At 36.3% G+C, this 19743-nt stretch overlaps 1 protein-coding gene across 4 annotated transcripts in view; it reads left to right on the top strand.

The window, feature by feature from the left end:
• The window catches only part of LOC126746095 (retinal guanylyl cyclase 2-like), a 407445-nt gene that overhangs the window by 209163 nt on the left and 178539 nt on the right, over window positions 1–19743 (top strand). The gene's annotated exons all lie outside the window — the stretch shown is intronic.

Here is a 19743-nt window from a genome sequence, read left to right as displayed (position 1 = left end):
CATAGAAAGAAATCTAGCGGGGTACAGTCTGGGGAACGCGGTGGCCAAGCTTTTGGACCTGCTCGGCCGATCCAGCGTCTGGAGAATTCAATGTCTAAATATTCTCGTACAGTTATTCGAAAATGGGGAGGGGCTCCATCGTGCATAAAATAAATATTTTGGCGAATATGCAACGGCACATCCTCTAATAAATCGGGTAAATAATTCTGTAAAAAGTCCAGGTATGTATCACCATTTAAAGTTCGGGGAAAAATAAATGAACCAATTAAAAAGTCTGTAACAATCCCTGTCCAAAAATTCAAACTGAACTGCTCTTGGTGGTTCGACTGTTGAATTTCGTGGGGATTTTCCATTTCTCAAACATGGTTGTTATGATAATTAACGAGCCCATCGCGGGTAAATTGGGCTTCGTAAATAGGATGCGAGATAAAAAGTTCGGATCCCTGGTACAATTATTTAGTATCCATCTTGCGAATTGTACCCGCTACAAACCCTGCGCGCGCTGGATATGATATGGATAAAAACTATTTTCATGTAAAGCCCTCCAAACTGTCGATTGATGAAGGTTTAAATCTCGTGAATTTGCCTCGTGCTTAACGCAGGATTCTCCTCAATAAGTTGCAGAATTTCCTCTTCCGTCATCACGTTGCGGACTTCACGCGGCCTACCAACATTCATTCTGGTAGTTTATAATCTTCCAAATTCCCGGATGCTGATGAGGGTTGCTGAAAGTTCTGCAGTTGAGCAGCCGACGATGAGGACATCTTAACGAGTACATCCTACGAGCTTTAAGTGTGTTTCCATCAGCCAGACCATAAACAAAATGAATGTCTGCAAGGTGCTCAAATGAAAATGGTTCATTTTTCATTATTACAAGAAAAGAAAAATGAAGAACAACCACACAAAAAAAACTAAACCGACTGTAAACACCAAAACGTCAATAATGACAAATATGTCATGGCTATGGAGAAAAACAAATTACTGCTAACAAAGGTCACAGCCCCCTACTTACTTACTTGTTTTAATAGGGCCAGGCACAGATTATTTCCAAATTTTAAGGGGTAAACTGAGAGGGTGCACACTTTTGACGGCCAAAATTTTATGTACGCATACATTTTTTTAAAAATTAAACTACACCAGAATATGGGCCATACAAAAATCTAAATTTTTAGTCTCTTGCATTTTTTTGATAATACGAATAGTTTTTGAGAAAATCACCGATTAATAAAAGGCTACCAATAACGTAATAATTAAAATTTAAACAGATAATATTAAGTAGTAGGCTGTGACTATTTGTTTTAAGACATTTTTTAAGACTGGTTTTGCTATTGTTGAAACTTTGTTATTGAGGTTTTTTCAATAAATTGATGAACAATTATTTACATTAAAGAATGACGGTTTATAAAAATACAAAAATTGGTTAAAAAATTATTTAACATTTATTAACATAACAATTAATTATTTTTTAAATAAACAAACTTCTGAGAAACAAATATTTTTTTTATAAAAAGTGCTCGAAATGCGCACCCCCCGCTGCAATACAAGCCTCCATTCGTCTTCTCATAGATTGTCTTACTTGCTCTAAAATTCCGGGAGTATTTCTTATTGTTTCAAAGGCATCAATAATTCTTTGCCTTAGGACCTCGAGCGAAGGCACTTGACCAGGATTATAGACGAGGCTTTTTACATATTCCCAGAAAAAAAAATCCAGAGGATTGCAGTCCGGGGAGCGTGGAGGCCATGGTATTGGGCCTGCTCTACCAATCCATCTCTCAGGAAACACAAAGTTCAAATAGTCACGCACTGTTATACGGAAATGAGGGGGGGCACCGTCATGCATAAACCACATGTTCGCTCGCACATTTTTTTTTTTTAATGGTAAACACAAGCACAAGAGGAAAGTCCTATGTCACTCTTGGAGTGGTGCTTGCGCGAAGATATTTGTGGACATTTATCTTGAATCGCTGCAGGTTGTATGCCTCGGGAAATATGTGAGGTGGAAGCCCGTTCCACAAAGAAGATGTTCTCCAGATGAATAAGTTCCGATACAGCGACGTCCTTGGGGTAGGCAGGTGGACTCGATGTTGATGAGCCGCAACTGCTAGACGCGTCCTTCTTGCCGCAACAGCCCTGGATGGAATCAGGCCCGCCAGCTCAGAGGAGCACTTACCGTGATAATAACGGTAGAATAAACAGAGATCAGCCACCTTTCTCCTGTGCTCCAGACTATCCAGACTCTTTGTCAGTTCTGGTTTGTCGATAAGACGAATAGCTCTCTTCTGTATAGAATCTAGCAGCTTTAAACTATGCTTGGGTGCAGAGCTCCAGACATGCGAGCAATACTCGAGGGAAGGGCGTATTTGAGTCTTATAAAGAGTCAGCAGCTGTTCTGGTGTATACAGTTTTTTCGTTTTGAAAAGCACTCCGAGTTTTTTGGAAGCTGCCCTGGCGATTTCGGCAACGTGGTCATGCCAAGACATACTGTTGGTGACTTCGACTCCTAGAAGATGTAAAGATGATTTCATTGGCAATGTTTTCCCTGCCATAACCAGGTCCGGGCCACCAAGGTTAGTCTTCATCGTAAATACTGCAGCCTGTGTTTTTTTAGCGTTAAAATTGACCAGATTGTTACCGCCCCACTCCAAGATTGCTCTAATATCGTTGTTGGTTGAAGCTACTTGTTGCTGCCTAAGATTCTGAGAAGTTGCGGCTGTCGTTGGTTTGGCGGACTTAAATGTGGAAATAAGTGTGCTATCGTCCGCAAAGCTGTAAATTGGATTGACAGTGGTTCCTAGCAAATCGTTGATATATATCAAGAAAAGGGTGGGGGATAGAATGCATCCTTGAGGGACTCCAGCGTTAATGTTAATTTGTCGGAGAGGTGTCCATCGACGGCTACTTGGATTGTTCGTTGTTCAAGAAAATTTTTGATCCAATTCAATAATGAGTTTTGTATGCCGATTGAGGAGAGCTTGGTTAGTAGTCCCTCATGCCACACTCTGTCAAATGCCTTGGAAATGTCAAGAGCGACTGAGCGGGACTCGCCGTGCGTCTCTATGGCCTCCGTCCAGAAGTGTGTGACGTAAGCCAGAAGATCGCCGGTGGATCTAAGCTTTCGGAAGCCGTATTGATGATAGCTGATTAGTCCAGATGATTCTAGATATCTTAACAGTTGTTGGTTGACTGCTTTCTCCATAATCTTCGATATTACTGGAACTAGTGCAATCGGGCGGTAATTGGAGGACATCGTCTTCTTACCCTTTTTGGGTACAGCTTGCACTTGAGCAGTTTTCCAGCTTGTTGGAAATGAGCCCTGCTTATACGATGCTGTGAACAGTCTACACAAGGGAGGAGTCAATTCGTCTGCACAACGTTTTAGTACTAGGGCTGGAATTCCATCGGGTCCAGAAGCTTTGTTGGTGTCTACGCTTTTAAGAATTTTATTTATAATTCGTTGGGAAACGAAATTTCTCCCATCGATGAATTCACCCTTGGCAAATATGGCGGTGTTTTGCCTTGTGAGTGCAGAGTAGAATTGAACGCAAAGAGTTTACCCAGTAAGGGGGCTTTTTCCCTTGCTGTTACCGCGATAGAACCATCATCTGCTGTTAGGGGTGGCAAGGCCGACTTAGCAAATCCTTGACTAACGGCTTTCGATACCGACCAGAAAGATCTTGTTCCATTTGGGCAGTTTAGCAATTTGTTTTTGATCCTGTCGTTGTGACTCTCTTTGCATTCATCAATAATTCGCTTGCAGCTATTTCTGGAGGTTAAAAAGTTCCTCCAATTTTCGGTGGAAGGATGTTGACGCCATTTACGATATGCTGCGTTTTTAGTGTTTACTGTCTTTTTGCAATTCAGGTTGAACCATTGCTTGTTGTTTGATCTGCATTTAGTAGAAAAAGGGATATAAGCTTCCATTCCTGCCAAGATCGTCTCTGTAATTTGGTTTGCACATTCTGAGATGTTATTGGTTCTAAAGCAGACTTCTTTCCAAGGGAATGAGCGATAAAATTCCCGAAGATGGTTCCACTCTGCTGATTTATAGTACCATACCTTCCGCGGCATCGGAGGATCCTGCGTTTTAACATCCAACTGGCAAGAGACTGTTATCAATTTGTGGTCCGATGTTCCTAGTGGGGCCTGTACTGATACAGTGTACGAGTCAGGGTCTGAAGCCAAGACCAGATCTAGGAGACTCGCGAACTCGCTGTCTCGATCGGGGATTCTGGTAGGTTCCTCCACAAGCTGCGTAAGCCCGCATATGGTGGCAAATAGCTCAGCTTCTCGTCGTTCTTGTTGCAGAAGCGCAGCCAGTTGTAATTGTGAACGTTAAAATCACTCATGACGATGATTTCTGCGCTTGGGTAGTCAATTTGCAGTTGGTTAATGCAATCAGCCAGGTTCAAAAAGAGCCGCCTATATTGGGTGTCGCTTGGTGGTCTGTAGATACAGCAGATAAATTTCGTGGCTATTGAGGTACATTGTCTAGTAAACCATTCAAATGGTGCTGTAGAAAGTCTAAATAAGTGTCGCTAGCTAAAATTCTAGGAAAAAAGAAAGGACCAATTAACTCATCTCCCACTAAACCTGCCCATACATTAAGGCTAAAGTGCTCCTGGTGGTGAGATTGCCTAATTTCGTGCGGATTCTCTGCTGCCCAAACATGCACATTGTGAAAATTCACCACCCCTTCCCGCGAAAAATGAGCTTCGTCTCTGAATAGAATACTTGATAAAAAATTATTATCTCTGAAGTAACCAGCTTGCAAACTGTAAGCGCCTTGGAAAATCTTGAGTTAGCAAAGCTTGAACTCTTTGAATATGGTATGGATACAAGCTATTTTCGTGCAAAACCCGCCAGACAGTTGCATGAGAAACATCCAAATTCCGAGCTATTTGTCGGGTGCTTAGGCCAGGATCGTCGTCGATGGCATTCAAAATTTGCTCCTCTGTCACTGGGTTTCGTGCTTGTTGCGGTCTGCCTGCATTGTTCCTGGGGGTCCGAAAACTACCGTATTCCCTAAGATGCCGATGTGACTCTGAAAATGTTCGTACATTCGGGAGTCGGCGATTAGGGAACCTTAACTGATACAATCTTTGAGCTTCATACGCGTTACCATCAGCAAGACCATAAACAAAATGGATGTCTGCCAGATGTTCGAATGAATAACGTTCATTTTCCATTTTAGCAATGTTAGCGTTTAGAAATAAAACATGGGAATAAAAACTACACTTTAAATCTAAAACGGGAAGTAAACTACTGGAATTAAACAAAGTCAACAATGACAGTAAATTTATTTTACACCAAATGTCAAGCAAGTTAAAAAATGTCTAAAACAAATACTCACAGCCTACTACTAAAACCTCAAAAATAAAAATATCAACAATTGCGAAACACAGCCTACTTCTTAAATTTTTTCTTTGATTTTTAATTTACGATATTGCTATCCTTTTATTCACCGGCGATTTTCTCAAAAACTAATAGTCGTATAAAAAAAATGCAAGAGACCAAAAATTTAAATTTTTGTATGGTCTATTTTTTGGTGTAGCATAATTTAAAAAAAAAATGTATGTACACATAAAATTTTGGCCGTCAAAAGTGTGCACCCCTTCAGTTTACCCCTTAAAATTAGTTTTATGCCTTTTCTAAGATAAAGGGTAAATAGACCGCCTAAAATAACGGGAGTATTCCAAATTTCGTCAAATTTGATGCAAAACTGTAGACACAGTTTTAAAAAATCGATTTTTTTTACACTTCTTGCGATGGCTGTAGCTTGAAGGGGGGTGCATTTTAGGACCCATGTTTATAGGAAAAAAAAGTCTTATTTTGACCTCAGGAATACGCCCTTAAAATATATGGAGTGAATTTTGAAACACCCTGTATAGGACGAGTCCCTCAGCATTGTAGCTGATTGCGAGAATGTCAATTTTTTTGATGGAGGTCCAAACGAGGTTCTATCAGTTTAATTTTATTGAATATTCAGGGTGTTAGAAATAAGGTAAATGTGCTAGAGTTATTTATAGATTCTCAAATATTGTAATCCTTACCGAACATTGGTTGGAGCAATATGAGCCTCTGGAGTTGGCAGATTACTCTATTGTCTCCAAATTCTCTCGAGAGGAGTTCAGCCACGGTGGCACTATGATATTGATGCATAATGATTTCATTTCTAGTTATTTTTTTCTCCCAATAGCAAATTTTGAGTTTCTTATTAAAGAAAAAATTTTTGAATTTTCAATAACCTATTGCAAAAAAATTAATTTGTACATTTTGGCAGTTTACAGATCCCCCTCTGGAAGTTATCTTTTTTTGGAAAAATTTGAATCTTTATTGTCACTTCAATGCTCATATTGTTATTTCTGGTGATTTTAACATAGACTTTCTGAATCAGTACACTAATCACACCATGTCATTGTGTAATCTTTTGAGGCCTCTAATTGGAGCATGCATGTTGATCAACCAACATGCATTACAGATCATTTATCCCCTCGTGGCAGACTTTATACTAGGATTAATTTTACAAAGTTTGGTGCTCCTTGCTAAAGAACTAATTGGAATAGAGTTTTGAATGCAGGCAATAAACTAAAAAATGTTCACTTTTCTATCTTGGATAAATTCAATGAAACCTTCCCTATTGTTAATAAAAAAGTTAAAAGAAAATAGCCATGTTATACAAGCGGCTATAAAGTTTCAGGAAAAAATATGAGAGCCTTGCATCACATACTCAAATTTGTTTGGACAATGACTCATTTCTGTTCTATTTGAATAATTATAGGAGGATTTGCAGGATTATCGTAGAAGAGTTGATGAATCATCAAATAAATCAAAAGAATCATGGCGCATTGTTGACGAGTTGATGGAGAAAAGCCGCACAACTCTCGAACTGGATTTCAATTTACATGCAGACACACTGAACTCTTACTACTGTAACATTGCTTCTGAACTCACCAATGATGTTTTTAGTAAATACTCAAGATTGTATGAGACATGTAAATGAGGTCAGCGATGTCATGAGAAAGTAAGCAAAAATTATGAGAGCCTTCCGGCATTTGTGGATTCATTAAATAAATCTTTTACTTCAAATGCATTTCCCGATTACCTTAAACAAGTATTTTATTGTTCCAGTTCATAATGGAGACTGCAGCAGTCCTAATTTTAGACCAATAGCTCTTCTCCCTACCATATCTAAGATTGTTGAGAGAAGGTGAAGGTGAGAATGATATCTTTTTTGGACAGATTTAATATTCCAAGCGCGGCACAGTTTGGGTTTTAAAAGGTCAAGAGTACGGGTGATGCTGTTTTTGATCTTCTTTATAACAATTTCTTTATAGCATGCTCAATTCTGTTCTGTGACATATCCAAGACTTTTGATTGTGTGAATCACAGAATATTGTTATGGAAGTTGGAATATGGTCACAGCATAAAGAAACCAGCAGTCTCACTCCGCTCGAAAATGTAAGCGAACTAATAGCATCCTTAGCCATGCCGCAGCCATGTTCTCCGGATGCCGAGCTCACTGTTTATCGAACTGTGTTCATAGGTGTATCGCCTAGTTCAGCGCCGTACTTAGTGACTATTTTGATAGCGTTTTTACAAAGCGTAACGTTTTTTATAAAAACTTTTGTATTAAAAGAGGGGTATGTCAAAAATTATTAATGAAGCAAAATAATTAACTTTGCCAAAGTTTTTAATAGCTGCAAATTTGGCTGTATGGCTTAAATAACATAATTAAGCATCAGTTAAAGTTGCAGCAATGTAATATTTTTTTTTTTTTGGATTTTTAAGGACATTATTTATATTTCTGCCATTTTAACAGTATTGCCATATTTAAAAGAGTTGCAAAATTGTATACTTTTACTTTAGTTGGTACTTAATAATATAACAAAAATTCGCAGATGTTAGAATTGTTTTGAATTGTTGCCAACTATTTGTCTTTATTTATTGGCCTAAGAGTTTCTATTTGTTTTGAAATATTACTTTATTTGTATAATTAGTTATCCTTAAACTACTATGTAGTCAGATGTTAATCTAAAAGCGTTACTATACAGGGTGTTAATTAAGTATGTACCATAAATTATTTAACAGGCTAATTTACCCCTAACATGATTAAATTTATTAGGTTCAGTGTAATCTCGTACGGGACCTGAAGAAATATTTGTGGCAAAAAAATTGGGGCACCTGAATTTTGTGCCATTTTTAATATCTTATTTGATTTACTCAAATACAAATACAACTATTTCGTATCTCGCTTATTTTTCGAGAAAAAAAAGTCCACTTAATTGCATATCCCTGGATCACACAAGGAATTTGGGGAAAAGTTTCATTTGGAATTTATTATTAACTAAGCAAGATACGAAAAAAATTCAAGAGACAGAAAAGTTTTATTTGTATAATCCACAGAACATAATAAAAATTGCACAAAAGTCAGTGGCATATATTTTAGTTGTTGTTAAATTTTAACACCCTGTATATTGAGAACGAAGAATTTCTGGACATATGTTTATATGAACCTTTTGTTTTAAAATTACTCAAAGAATGGTCTCTTAAAGTTATGGTCCATACCTAATTAACTTCCTGCACGTATTCTTCTATATCGTCGTTGTTAGATGTAGAAATGCGATGTTTATTTTTGTTTAAATATTTTGTTAATGTATGAACTTTATTTATATTAAAAAATCAATATTTGTACTATGTAGGTATTTTTATTTTACAAGATAATAACATCTAAAAAAATGTTTAAGTCCGGCTCTAGCCAAGGCAAAAGCCGCGTGGACCGTAGCGAGTGTCAGCGGCATCCCTACTATAAGCAAAAATGCCTCGCCTGCGTTAGTACACATGCACCGAACTCGCTTATTCAAGCCAATGTATTTTTATTGAAGTGCGACTGCTGGTTTCTTTATGCTGTGATATGGTTTTAGAGAGTCTTCTTTGGGTTGGTTCAGCCAGAGAGTCGTTTTTGGGATTGACAATTGATTGCAGACTCAAATTCCAGAAACACTTAATTAAAGTGCAGCAGAGTGTCATCAGGTTGGTATGTAATTTCTAAGAACTTAGACGTTTACATGGAAAAAAATGCTTATCATGCCCTTGTGGAGTCACATTTTCGCTATGGAATTTATTTCTGGGTTAATGTGCCCATTATCTCTTTATTATAGCATTTGTTCTGCAAATTAGAGCCCTTTGTAGAGTGAGGTATCGTGAATCTTGTCGGCATCTTTTTGTGCAAAATAGATTCTTGACCCTTTGTTGTTCGAAACAATAACTGTGGTCTTCAAAAAGCACAAGCAGGAAATTGTAGGCATTCGTTTGAAAATTGTCTTACATACACCCTTCGGTTGCGCATTCCACATTCCGAGCAAGTGAGAAGTTGTTTTATTTACATGGGTAAAAAAATTTTCAATCACCTTCCTCTTCGAATAAGAAAACTTAATTCTTAGTTATTAAAGTTTTACTGACTTAGATTTAATAATGCTTTGTCAATAACTCTGTTTAGCAATAAAGCTACTTTTTGAATTTGCACTTGAATTTGAATATCATCCTGTTTAGTAATACTAGGTTCTCGAAAATTCCAGCCGCACACATTTCATTTTTCGAGATGTTGAGGAGGTACTTGTTTAAGTAATCTAGGATTGGAAGAGGTTATAAATATTATTTGAAAAAAGGTATTGAAAAAGTGTCTAAAATAATATACAGATAAACAATAAAATAAACTAAATTATATCAAATAATTTCAGGTTCACGGTTCACTATTACGAAAACCAAATGTTTTTCATACATCGAATTGATAGGGAATAAGATGATAACTACCACTTTCATAATTTAATTTTAAGTGTAATTATTTGCCAGACTGTAGTTATAATATATAATATAGTCTCATTTTCCATCAAAATAGCTTTTAATTTCAATTAATTATTTTATTTATTTAGTCCAATTAGTTAAACTTACAACACGACAACGTTACAGCTCTTGAAAGAAATGCGAATAAGTGGTAACATCACAAAAATAAGGACAAATTACGATATTCCCTCAGTTCCTTAACTCTTCCGAGTTTTAAAATAGTGACATCGATACGAAATTTCTATTTATTACAGGAAGTAGCTAACTCTGAAAACTGCTCAAAGACGAATTGTAGGTTGGGTATATTAGCATCTAGAAATTAATATTTCGTGAAAATGGCAGCTATGTTGTTGAAACAACAACATCAGAAAGGATTTTTGGATATTGTTTCTACCTTGTGTCATCAAAACATGAACAAATTAGGACGGAGTAGGAAAATAAAGTCAAGTGAGTACAGATTCTATGAAAGAGCACTTCCGATTTTCATTGAATCGTGTGGACATGTTACCTCGTTATGCCTAAAGCTACTTGAGTTTGACAAAACTAGAAAACTTTTAAGTGTTATAATAATTCGTAGAAGAGTTTTAGCATTTAGCATTAGCAGCAGAATTGCGGTTCAGAAGGCTATTAAGAGTTCCTGTGTTAACTGTTTGGCTGCGGTGGTGCGAATTCATCAAAATTGCCATTTAGCAGAATGAAGAAATGCGCTGTTTATAGATAAATCACTGTTAGTGATTGACAGTTAATGACACTGGATTAGTGAGTTACAGCTACCGCTTCAAGAGTCTGAAGGACGATGAAATAGACTTATGGGTATTGTTAGGGCTATTCTTATTTGCTGGTTTCTCTTGGGAGTGAGATAGTAAACTATTCGAGTAAATGTTTTATATTTATATTACTTTGTACTTACTCTTCAATGTTTTTTTTGGATCAAGAGCTCAAAGACGTAAAAACATAAAACATACATTTAGACACACGAATAAACATTCTTAAAATGACACTAAAGATACAACTTCATTCAAGACTACTTAACAGCAATTTAATTAAGGGAGTCAAAGAAAAAACCCAGAGGTAAATCAGGCTTCGGAAGCCTTATCATAATTGCTGTTTTTATTGAAATATGGTGCAAAAATTAACAAAAGATGACTTGGTCTGAATGTCGACTTCATAACAGTAAAACTGTTATAGATGTTGACTAACAACAAATGTGGAGGCAATACAATTTGTCTGACTGTCTATATCCACAAGTAATGCCGCGGTCACTTCAAACACTACGTTATGTTTGTTGGGTGCGAGGCCTGGCTATTAGATACCGAGACTGCACGAGCAGTAAGCTTCCTAGATTAATAAGGGGGAAACGCAGGCTACGTTGAATAGGTGAAAGTGTCTACTATTCCCGTACGAAAATACTTTTTTGTCGCTGACACTAAGATACATCTCTAAGGAATGGAAAGAAGCCAGAGTTTTGTTTCTTGCGAAACCAGGGAGGCAGGACTATAGGCTCATCACTCCATTAGCCTATCATACTTTTGCTTGATATCCTTACAAAGGCTGTGCGAAAAATATATAAGGGATGAAATCCTGATGTCTAATCCGCTTTATCCTAACCAACACGTATACACTCCAGGGAGGAGGTCAACTGACTCAGCCTTACACTAAGTGATAGGGTGGGTGGACGGGACGATGGACCACGAATAAACCAGCCTGGATTTATTTATTGACATTGAGGGAGCGTTTGACCGAACAACCTTCTATAAAATAAGTCACTAGCTAAAAACTAGAAACCAAACACGTTGATGGGGTGGATTTTCAACAAGCTTTCTCAGAGAATTATACAAATTAGTGTGAAGAAGGTCAAAATGAGGGTAATGCTGACCAGAGGCTGTCCGCAGTGAAGAGTGCTATCACCTCTGGTTCTGATATCAACACGGTTTTGGATAGTGTCATCATCGCTTTAATAATGACCACAATCACACAATAGTCTACGTAGATGACTTTATGCGTGGGTAAATTTGAGCTTTACGAACGAATGCAGAAGCATTCGATGGGATTACAGCGTATATCTCTTAGGAGCAGTGTAGGCGCACAATAGTCCTGGGGCTCCTTCCTCAGAGTGGTTATGTGGATCTAGACGGTGTTCAAAGGGTTTCAAGGGCTTCAGAAGTTATGCTGTGTCCTACACCCCTGGACATATATATTTATAGAAAAATCAGTTTAGTCAGAGAGATAAAAAACAACTTGATGCCATTCAATTGCTTAAATATTCAAAAGGAAGAACAGCTAACCCCATCTAGGTATGTAAGTAGGCCAAACTTAGGCTGAACCTAGGAGTTGTTATTTTTTACAATGCCATTAACCCACTTTACACTAGATTTCGCGATCTGTACTATTTTTATACAATATTAAATTATTACATTATAAAATCAACCAAAAAAATATAAACACTACACACTGCTCCAAAATAATGCCGTGCCAACTTTGACAAATGAGTGAACACAAGTTCCAGCTAATATCATATGGTTTCAGTAAGATGAAGCACCACCCTATTCCGTCTCTGAAACGGAATATCTCCAAATCACGAATGGACAGCACGATCTCCTGATCTGACATCATTAGACTTCTTTTTATGGGGATAGGTCAAAAATAATATCTTCAAAATTAAACCACTCGACTTAGCCGAGTTGAAAAGACGAATAACTGTTGCAATTAGTTCGGTCACGCCTGAGATATTGAGTAACGTTAGAAGAAATTTCTATGTAAGATTAGGATGTTGCCAGGACGTTCGTGATGAGCATATAGAACATCTCCTACATTGACATTATTGTTTTTGTTGTTGTTTAATTAAAAGATAAACCATATTACTAATCAGTTTTTGAGTGTGTTGTAAGGAATTTATGTAACCAAATAATTTTCTTCAGTTGAAAATTTGAAACAGTTGAAAATTGGTATAGGATATTATACATGAAATATGTCTAGAATATTCTGAAAAATCAAAAAATTGAGTAATATACAGGGTGTCGCATTTAAAATTAAAAAAAATTAGTATTGACCACTGGTACATGACACACCCCCTATAATTTTTTATTAGATAATTTTAGAATTTATTAAGAATTTATTAAAGAATAGCCAAGTAAAAATACCAATCGACGTGTCTGAGTGTTTTTTGGAAAATGTCCGTTTTTAGTTATTATGGAATTTATTCCATTTGGTCGATACACGCACTGTATAGAAATATTGTATCTCACGTTTCGATTCATTCATATTCATTTTGGGACTTTAATATTTTGAAAGTATATGTAGACATAATAATATGTCAGTCTGGCCATATAGTAATACTTAGTTCATTTTAAAATACGGTTAGTTTCTTTTTATTCGGATATCGAACATAGCATTGCGCTTGTGTAGCTACATAGCCACACCTATTTTTTTCATAATGTTTGGTGGCATACATTTACACCCATTACCATATACATTTACTTATCTTTTTATGTCTGAGGTACGCATTCTTATAAAATAAATAGTATTCACGTAAATATCGGTAATAATACAACACTAATACATTTTTTTAGATTTTACTCTACTCCAAATATATTATTTGGTAGCTAACATTATACACCGTTTGAGCTTTTTGTTAGCAAATTAAGTGTGGAGAAATATTTTTTATATTTAATTTCACGGTTGCTTATAGTAACCCAAAAACTTAATTTTATTTAGGAAAAAAAATTAAAACCAACCTCTCTATAAAGTTGTATTTATTTGGAATTATTTAACATTTTTTAGAAATAAAATATTTGTAATTTGACAAGACTAATGATTTAGTTTACATAAATAAATTAATTCAAGATTGCAGTTATCAAAACAATTCTCTATATTATCAATCTATTAAATTTTATTAACAGCTATGAACGATTAATAATACATTGTGAGTAATAAAGCGGATATACCTGTCTTGTAAAACTACATTAAAATTACTGGTTTTTTGTCTGGCTAATCAGCGAAAGCCCCGGGTATTTAATTTATCGATTATCGAAATTTTGTTTCAGGATTTTTATAAATATTTAACAAGTTTAAAAACGAGTCGCCCGCGCCATACCATCAAATTAACCTCAAGGTTAATCAAATGGTTTTTTGTTTTGATATTTTCTGCTGGTGTTCGTTAAAACTGCTGTAAAATGCAGCATTTTAAACGACGTTTAACTTTAGGTTATTATGACAGAAAGTCTAATTTTTCAAACAGCGAGTGTGGAAATTATGGAATCTAGTTAAAAAAAAAATTGATTTTTTTTTTAATAAAACCATAAAGCAGTTTTATTTACATGTCTACTACTTAAGATCACAAAAAAGTTGTTTATTTACTATAAGAGATATATACATTTAAGATAGTATCATAAATGTATATTTAATTAATAGAGGGAACACTTATTTTTTTGTAACATTTAATGGAATATCCCCAAATTACTGCTTGTAGATGGAATTTTCCAAATTTTCAGTAACTTACAGTATTGCGATTATTTTTACACGGGATTTTATATTTTCTCCGATAATTTCCAATAAAATTTAAGCCTGGAGATTTTGCCCTCCAAAGAAAGAAAATTGATCTTAAACTATAGGGGCGCAATACCCCTATAGTTCTAAGTAGAGGAACGAAAATACCGTATGTATAGAGAAATGGATGATATAAGGCATTTTCGAATTTTGACAATGAAAAAGAAAAAAAAATTTGATTGTGTATTGTATATAGTCTATGTTTACCATCCACTATACAATAATGTCACTTGATTTCTGAAAGAAATTAGAACTTGGTCCTTCGGTTTTTTCCCCCCCATTCAAATATCGTTCTGTTCGGTGACTTTAATATAAATTCACCTGATGTAATAAATACTAATATACTCAGCGGTTGCATTGGCGGAATTGGAACAAAGGAGCAAACCCTATGGTACTCGAGTATCACGAGTAGTGCCAGTGCTGTAAAAGGTGTCTGTAGATATTTTTCTTAAAGTTCTGCAAGTTTTAATGTTCAGGAAAGACGTGCTTTGGGAGTTGATTCCATAGACTTGCACTTCTCCATAAAAAAAAAGTCATCAGCAAAGCAGTTAACTGGATTAGAAGTCTTGTCGAGACGGTCTTTAATATATAAAAAGAAGAGGGTAGGGGACAAGATGAATCGCTGAGGGACACCAGCAAAAAAAAGACACTTTAAACTTCTGCAAGTAAAGAGTGTCATCAGTTGTCGTTCAACCTGGAAGGATCACCTCTCGAGGAACCAGTGAGAACTGGTCGCAAACCATAAGAATACAGTTTGTGTGAGAGGTTTTCATGCCACGCCATAGCGAATGCTTTTGAACTATTTAGAGCTATAGCACAGGTTTCATCATATTCGTTGATAGCCTGGGCCAAACATGCATGCCAACAGATCGCCAGTAGACAGATCTTCTCTAGTTATTGGTGGAATTTTTAACCTACCAGAGCAATCTTGCTCCATTTGGACAATTGAGAAGTTTTTTCTTCAACCTCTTATTATATTTGTCTTTACAAATATCGATCGTCTGCTTGCATGCATTTTTCAAGCCAACAAAATTGACACGATTTGCCAGAGATATGCAATCGTGTGGCGCCCAACCATTTGCCTAATATTTTTATCAAAAATTGCTTCTGAAATCTCGCTTCCACGAACTATTTTGAATGTCTCCAGTTAGCTGATCTACCTGAGTTTTCATGTTTGATAGCATCATGTGGATTAGAGCTGCATGTAAATAAACCTATCCATCTAACATCATACTCTGCTGCTTTACGGGATTGTGTGCTCTCTAAATTAGGATACTGAACAAATTACAATACAATGTTACACATAGTGGGTTTTTAGTCAATGAAGCAGTATGGTGTAGGTTTTCCAGGAGAAAGAGTAGGACAGTAAAAGCTAGAGCGTGGGGTAGACTTTTTCCATTATAAATGACGATAGATTTTCTTAGATTGCTACTCTGGTAGACTGGAATGTTATGAGGACCCGTTAGTAGAATTCCATGCTCTTTTGGTCAAGAATTTTAACATTTGTTTTCCTTTGAAGCCTCTTAGGCAAAAACGTAAAAGACCCTGGATAACTGGGAATAAGAAAGTCAGCGAAGAATTTAAGATCTCTGCATTATATTAGAAAGTCTCATATTTTTAATTTACTTTTGTAAATAATTTTTCTGCTACATACATATTTCGTATGGTTGTTAAGGAAGAAAGGCCAATGTACTATTAGACCAGATTGAAAAGTTCTTCCAATCTACAGAGGGAAGTATGGCGGATGGTTAATGAACTAAGGGATAAACACAACGTTACTCTAATTACTGATACTATAATTATAGTAGTCAGCAAATTAAATGATTAAATTCTATTGTAATATTGCTGCAAATTTTTTTAGCCAATCAAGTATAGACTATGGCAACCATTACTTGCAAGCTATTGCAAAATATAACGGCACTCTCGATTCAGTTGATTGATTTCTTCTTGCAGCAGGGCAAGGTCGCAATAAATCCCTGATACTGCAGCCTGATGACGCTTATTGCATTTATACTCTATTTCAGAAGTGTGTAGAGCAATAAAACCTCATTAGGTATGCAAAAGTGGTACCTGGTGATCCACCAATATTTTATGCCACTACCTTAGTTGGGTATTAGTTTCAATGTAAAATTCTTTCTTTTCGTTGATTGCAGGTAGTGCCACCCGGTTTTGGGTCAATTTATGAGTTTTGCCCATTGTTACCCACTGATAAACATTGAAAACGGTTCGCCAAAGGCGTGCAACTGGGACTTGTTTTTTACCTTATAATTAATGTACTTAAATGCTATTTTATTTTAGAAAGTTACTTTTGTTTAAATGGAATAACATATTTTTTTCACAAATTTATTGAACATAATATGTAGAGTAAAACAGTTGAAAATGTCACTTTTGGATCTGGCACTTTTTGAACAGTGTATAACAATTTTAAATTATAATAGATTGTAGTCTTCTTCGTTATCTGACGAACTGTCATCACCTCTTGACATTATAATTAAAGGATCGACTGTCTGATCGATGAGGTTGTCAAGATCCCACATTTTGTCCTCTTGCTTAATTACATGCTGGACTGCTTTTCGCCAATTCTCTGGTGTCGCTTCCGTAATGGCTTGATCAAACAGTAGCTTAACATCTTTCATTTTAAAAGTCGTGTTTTGTCTTGCTAGAAATCCTTTTACCTGCGCCCATATCAGTTCTATAGGATTTAGTTCGCAATGATATGGCGGTAAGCGCAGTACAGTTATATTATATTTTTCGGCTATATCTTCCACGGCGTATTTCATGAAACGAGTTTTGTGTAAGTTTGCTATTGCCAGCAGTTCTTTTTTTATCAAATTTGCTTCAAACGCAATACCTTTTGCAGTCAGCCAATCGATAATTTCTTGCTTTCTCCAACTTGAAGTTGGCGTCTTCTCTATTCGCCGTGAATGATAGCTTGCGTTATCCATAACTACCACCGAATTAGCCGGAAGAAATTTTATCATTTCACCAAAATAGTCCTCGAAAACGTCTGAGTTTATGTCTTTATGGTAATCTCCTGTGCGAGTCGACTCAAAGGTTAGCAGACCTTCTTTTAAAAATCCCTCTTCGCTTCCAATATGTGTGATTATAAGTCTTTTTCCTTTTCCCGAAGGTACTTTAATACCCGTAGACAGGCCTTCTATGAAAGCTTGGCGAGCACTGGTTATATTTTTGTCTTGCCACATTTTTTGGACTATATAACCTTCGTTAATTCACGTCTCATCAAGATAAAAAACTTTCTTTTGCTCCCTGCGGTACTGCTTGATACTTCTCAAGTATTGTCGTCTCCAACAAACAATTTCGTCGCTCTCCAGTAAAAGTGCTTTGCGGTTATGCTTTTCCCAGGCAAAATCCATATTTTTTAAAGTTTTCCATAAAAGTTTTCTACTTATCAACGGAATACTGTCATCTCGGCCAAGCTCCATTAAAATTTTGTCTAGGGTGGGTATTTCCTTTTTAAAATAAAAAGAGTGAACTTTTCTTCGAATTATACATTTAGCATTTTCATCAAGGACTTTTGTAGGTCGTCCTGGCTTTTGCTTGGGAGATTCCACTTGACCTGCTACTTTTCTTTCCCGCAACAATTTGAAAATTGTGGACTTTCCAATTCCACTCATTCGAGAACATTTTTCAACAATTTCTTGCACAGTAAAACTAGGGTAATCGTGTTTTATGCAATCATGTACATTTAAAATAATAACTTTTTCACTCAGCGATAGTGGAGAATTTTTAGTACATCTTTTCGTTGGACTGAATACCTCCATTTTTTAAATATTGGGATAATAATATTGTGATTACACTACAGCGTAGCAGTGACTACTAACGTTTAAAATATGATTTAAAAGTATTTATAGTCTGTATATATTACCTGACCCCATTTTTGCATGTTACAAAGCGTTAAAAGATAGGTACCTATACAAAAGGATTAAAAGTATTTATTTAGTATTTAATCTCTTTCAAAATAAAGGCATTTAATCCGTGAAAATTAAATTCATAAATATTATGAGTACCTGCGCCTATGAACTACCACGAAATGTAGCCAAACAGAACGGAATTCCCCAGTTTATTGCTCTATACACTTCTGAAATAGAGTATAGTAGGTATTGTTTCCTTCAGCGATCGAGTGCAGGGCACTCGAAGATTATATGAAAGGCTGATCGTCCTCTTCGCAAAGTCTGCACAAAGATTCTTCATGAATTATTCCTAATCTGTGTAGGTGTTTTTTCAATGTGCAGTATATCACAGTATCTCGTAGGCAAAAGTAGCTGATGGGCCTTTGTTCTGCTATGATTCAACGCTGGCAGTTGGTTCCAGTGGTTTTCGTGAGTCTTTAGTCTACTTTTTGAGACTGCCATGGATCGAGGTTTTTGTTATGAATGGTTTTTCAGATACTCGCCTTGCAAGAAAGTATGCTTTTTCATTGCCTTTCACGCCTTTATGTCCTGGTACCCAAGCAAGAGTGACCCTGTTTCGGTTTGACTGAGGAGATGTAAATAGTTTCAGACTAATTTGGACCTAATGTTTGAGCTTTTATTGAGGCTTGAATGTCTGTATGGATTGTTATGCCTTTTTTAACATAGCCTCTTTCGAAATTGACAACTTCCGAAGATGCAAACAAGTTAACTTTCGGGTTAAGGCCATATAAGGCCTGCTCCTATTCCACTATCCGGCAGTATACCATACTAACTTTTTGTTTTGGATTAGTGATTGTTTCGATTGTTCAACTTTTGACCACCAAATTATTGCGCCGTAGGTTAATTTGTGTTGGGTTGGGTAGTAGTGTACAGCCATAGTACTATGTGAGGAGAAAATCCCCAAGCCTTTCCTACCGCTCATTTGGTGGCCATCAGCGCCATTTAGTGTATTCAATATGTGGATTCCAGGCTAGTTTTGCCTCAAGAATGACTCCTAAGTATTTAACTTTCGGAGCAAATTGCAGACGTTTACAGAAGAGTTGGAGTTTGAGAGTTGGATATGTCATATTTTCCCCTCAATGAGTATAACTAGATCATGACGCATCGTTTTGCTACAGACAGCTCCAATGTGTCACCATATCAGTGGCCTGCTCCTTGTCTTCATCAAAGCATATTGTTAAATCATCTACCAATGGTTTTGTTTATGTGATGTCTTGACAAAGCTGCTTTTATAGAAGAATTTAACTGAGGTTCGATTAAACGCCCCTTCAGTGTCTAGAAAGGCTGTAAGGATAATTTCTTTTTTGTCATTTGCGGCTTCTATTCTTTCTACTAGTTGATGTAGTGCACTTTCGCAAGATCTACCTGATTGGTAAGCATGCTAGTTTCTTCTCTTGAATAGAAGCTTTTCTGACATGTCTTTCAA

The sequence above is a fragment of the Anthonomus grandis genome, chromosome 17 (assembly GCF_022605725.1).
Source record: "Anthonomus grandis grandis chromosome 17, icAntGran1.3, whole genome shotgun sequence".
Lineage (NCBI taxonomy): Eukaryota > Metazoa > Arthropoda > Insecta > Coleoptera > Curculionidae > Anthonomus > Anthonomus grandis.
The sequence above is the reverse complement of the archived record's forward strand: the minus strand, read 5'-3'. Positions and strand labels throughout refer to the sequence as shown.